The sequence below is a fragment of the Otolemur garnettii genome, unplaced genomic scaffold (assembly GCF_000181295.1).
Source record: "Otolemur garnettii isolate 467f Iridium unplaced genomic scaffold, OtoGar3 scaffold00073, whole genome shotgun sequence".
NCBI lineage: Eukaryota > Metazoa > Chordata > Mammalia > Primates > Galagidae > Otolemur > Otolemur garnettii.
In genome coordinates this window covers 7,123,223-7,127,893 of record NW_003852468.1, presented here as the reverse complement: position 1 = coordinate 7,127,893, position 4,671 = coordinate 7,123,223, and the positions used below count along the sequence as shown (strand labels likewise).

The following is a 4,671-nucleotide window of genomic DNA, read 5'->3' as shown; positions in this document are numbered from 1 at the left end:
CCAGGAGTTGGAGGTTGCTGTGAGCTGTAATGCCACAGCACTCTGCCCAGGGGGATAGCTTGAGGCTCTGTCTCAAAAAAAAAAAAAAAAAGAAAAGAAAACTTGCTATCAAAAGTCTCATGGTGACAAAAATGTTCCCAGGTGACAGCAAAAATAATGTATACACATATAAATTATTTACATTATGATTTTTATATTTCTAAGTCCAACTTTTAAACACTCTACAACTCTTTATATAGACAATGACCTTTGGGGTTTTCTTCCTTCTCGGTCACTAGCTGTGCCATGAACACACACTATCTAAGCACTGACGAGTATTTAACTAGAATTCACCACGAAGGGAAGTTCAGGATGTAGCTTACGAGATTTGATAGAATCAATTCCAGATGTTCTCCACCCAATGTCTGCCATTTCTGCCAAATGAAGAAAATATAGGCACTTTTGAAGAAGATGAGATTTGTAAAGTTGGCTAAGCCAACATCTGCAAAGTAGGAGAGACGGCTGGCAATTCCCTATTAACAGGCGTATTTTATACCCTGGAATCATGTGGTTTCTCTGCTGATGAGTAATGAAAGCCATTTGGTTTTTCTGTCCAAGTAATAAAAAGTGTTGTTCAAGGAAACTAGTTTTATTTAAAGCTTTGAGATCGTTGGGCTTTATTTTTTTCTTGCTTAAAAAAATAAAGTCAGGGTGGCACCTGTGGTTCAGTAAGTAGGGCACTGGCCCCATACACCAAGGGTGGTGGTTTCAAACCCAGCCCTGGCCAAAGTGCAACAAAAAAAATACCTGGGCATTGTAGCAGGCGCCTGTAGTCCCAGCTGCTCCAGAGGCTGAGGCAAGAGAATCGCCTAAGCCCAAGGAGTTGGAGGTTGCTGTGAGCTGTGATGCCATATCACTCTACTAAGAGTTAATAAGTGAAACTCTGTCTCAAAAAAAAATTAAAAATAAAAAAATAAAGTCAGCATTAAAAGACTCTTATTTCTTTCTTTAGTATAAAAAGGAGAGAATGACTTAATCTTTCAGAGTCATCTGTGGAACTTGTATTCATGTAAATAAGATATCTATACCAATGGCTGGCTTTTTTTTTAATTTTTTATTTCATTTATTTAGCAAACTTTTTTATTATTAAGTCAAATACACATAGATCTTGGATACATTCATGCATATGTGGGGTACAATGTGCTGATTTTTTAAATACAATCTAACATGATTACATTTAACCAATCAACATAGCTTTCACCTCAATTACTTGATTACTGTGCCAAAACATCTGTGTTCTACATTTCACAGATATGACTTGTACCCTTGTCATATGTAAACTTTTTTTTAACTAAGGAGCTTTATTGACGTCACAGTACATTCAAGAATAATTTTGAGGCCATGACAGCTGAAAGAGAATGGCATGTTAATAGTCTTATTTGCACTATTTTTTTCGGAAAAAAATGTAATACAAAGAAATCATATTAAGTAACTTGGAGCAGCATTGGAAAAAGTACACCTAATTACAGATTTTAAAAAACAAAACCTCGGTTTCACCTACACAGCCACAATGTGCCTGTATAACGAGACAAGCCCTTAAAACGCATGGAATTTTTTAAACCACATCAATAGCATTCTTGCCACGTCGTTCCTCAGCGTTTTCAACCGGGAGGGGTTGTTGATCTGGATCGGGACTTGGACTTGGGTTTGCGGCTTGCCTTCTCACCAGACCTTCGGGATTTCTCCAAGGATCGCGATCGACTACGTTTAGGCTTCTTAGCCTTCTTTCCTTTGCTTCTTCCTGGAGATTCAGAACTGCTCCTTCCACTAGAATCGGAGCCGGAATGTTTTTTACTGTCTTGGGTGGCACTTTTCCTGCCATCTTGTCTTACGGTTTTAACAGAGATAGAACCACCCCTAGAGAATGTTCTTTCCCTTTCTCGTTTCCTTTTCAACCTATCATCCTGACTACTGAACTTAACATCTTTTTCTTTCCCTTTATCCTGTTCACACTCCCTTTCCTTATCGTTCTTTTTCCCATCTTTATCTATACTTCGACTTCTCTCCTTTCTTCTCTCTTGTTCTTCGGCCTCACCTTTATGCTTACAACCGCTCCCACCTACGATTTCCACGCTGAGCATCAACTTTACGCCTATCTCGACTCCTGCGACTGGAACGATTGGTTCGTCTACCCCTCGAGCGACTTCGACTTGGACGCCTCTCTCGGGAAGGACTCGGATCTCGCCGTCCTTCTCTGATTTCAAGGCTGCTTCTGTTAGAGCTCCTCCCATCTCTCATCTTTGCCCTGGTCCTGCTGCTCTCTCTTTGAATCCTGCGAGAGTAGCTTCTGCTCCTGCTGCGTCTAACCTTCACTGTTGGAGATCTGCTCCTGCTATGTCTCTTTTTCCTCTGGGGAGGAGATGACCTAGAAGTACGACGACCACCTGAGCTAGAACTGTATGAAGAGCTAGAGACGGTACTGCTAGGACTACTGGTTCTGGGGGTGCTGCTGGAACTCCCACTGCTGGAACGTCCCGATCTCCTTCCTAGTTTCTCTTTTTCTCTAAGCTCCTTTTTTGGCTCTAACCTTGATATTTCATTTGGAGTTCTCTTCTTTTCATCAACCACATCACCGCCTGCTTCTCTTGCTTCTAGCAGGGATACGCTATTTTGCGCTTTATGCGTACATTCACTCGTTTCTTTTGCAACCCTTTCTGGTTGTTGCTTTTCTTCTTCCCTTTGTTTATCATGTAACAGTTGCTGTTCTTTTTCTTTTCTCCAAAAGGCTTCCTGCGTTTGCCGGATTCGGCGCTGTAATTCTTCATCGTCCGTGTCAGATGACTCAGCGCCTCTGTCACTCCTCCCATCGTCACTGTCTCCTGATCCATAACCACCCGGTCCACCGAGTCCAGTGAGCGAAGCCAGCGCACTGGACGCGGCCAGCTGTTTTGCAGGCGCTTTCCTTGCTTTCCTGTGCACATCCTCGGCTACGTAATACATCTCTGCTTCTGTGACATCCAGGAGAATGTCAGTCAGAAGCATTTTTGTCAGCAACATCATCCGATACTCTTTCTCTTCTTCAGTCAGCTCTGGTTCACTTTGCTCTTCTGCAGGAGCTGGGGAGGGACTGCTGGTGACTTTCCCACGACTTGCAGCCTCGGCGATTTCATTGCCTCCATCTTCTTCATCACTATGCACTTTACTTCTCTGAGGCAAACGAGGGCCATCTCCTCCTTCAGCATCCTCTGTGGCCTTCTTTCCTTTTTTGGCCAATTGTGAACGTGGTTGTTCTGTTCTCTCTGTCTCCAGCTTCTTCTGCCTTTCACGTTTCATTTTTTCAAGACCTTCACAAATCCAAGCTGGAAGAGTCCTGCGTTTTACTGCACCGATTTGTGGAGGCTGTTGCTTCACGGGAAGTGCAATAGGGGAACGCTGCCAATCCCTGAGTGACGATGGCCTTTCTCTTTGATTCTGGGGAGGTGCTGGAGGTCCTGGTTGCCAATAAGGAGGAGGAAATCCACCTTGCAGTGGACCAAAAGCAGCCCCCTGCTGATAGTCAAACTGGTTCACTGGCCCCACGGCAAAATTATTGGGTGGTCCACCAAAGCTGTGATTGTTCTGGTTAAATATATGCCTGCTGTCAGGGGCAAATTCCCCACTGTCCTGACTGTGGCAGTCTTTGGAAGGAGGAACAATGTCCATTGGGCATGGTGTTGGTGGCATCCATGGCTGATCTGGAGGGGGGTGTGGGGGTTGCTGAGGCATTCCCCATTCTGGCTGCCACATTCTGTTAAAGTTTGAATCCCCTTGAAAATTCCCATGATTGCTTGGACCAGATACCATTGTAAACATATCTTGTCCATTTGGCATCATTCCTGGTGATTGTTCTACCATGTTTTGCTGTCCTGAAGCTTCTCTCTGGGCAACCCAAGCTTGTGCCAAAGCAGCCCAGTCAATCTGGCCTCTTTCATGTTCATATGAATGGAGCTGGAACATCTTCTTAGCAGAGTATCTCAAGAATGGAAGAAAAGGTATCCAACGTGCTCAGCCCCACTATGAAGCTAATTTATAGCTTTCAAAGCTATAACCCAATTATAGCTAAGAATGTTGGGAAAGGGCAAAGGGAGGGGAAAGGGAGGGGCAGGGAGGGGCGGGGAGGGGGGAGGATGGATGGAGGGAGGGTGATTGGTGGGACCACACCTACGGTGCCTCTTACAAGGGTACCTGTGAAACTTACTAAATGTAGACTATAAATGTCTTAACACAATAACTAAGAAAATGCCATGAAGATTATGTCAACCAGTTTGACGAAAATATTTCAAATTGCATATAAAACCAGCACACTGTATCCCATGACTGCATTAATGTACACAGCTATGATTTAATTAACAAAACAAAAAAGAAGAAAGAAATTTATTCCCTGAACTTATTTTACTTAGGTTTTCCTTTTTTTTTTTTTTTTTTTTTCCAGTTTTTGGTAGGGGCCGAGTTTGAACCCACCACCTTCGGTATATGGGGCCAGCGCCCCACTTCTTTGAGCCACAGTTTACCAGTTTTACTGAGTTTTTAAAAAGTCATCATCACCTGGTTTTTTTCAGAGCAGCAAAAAAAAAAAAAAAATCAAACTCAATCACTTCTTCCTTCAGGGTGTCTTATTTATCTTTCCAGGCCTACGTTCCAGCCTACAGAGCA

At 43.3% G+C, this 4,671-nt stretch overlaps 1 pseudogene; it reads right to left on the bottom strand.

The window, feature by feature from the left end:
* Window positions 1–1,640: 1,640 nt before the first annotated feature.
* On the bottom strand, window positions 1,641–3,975 carry LOC100944950 (annotated as a pseudogene).
* Between the last annotated feature and the right edge of the window lie 696 nt (window positions 3,976–4,671).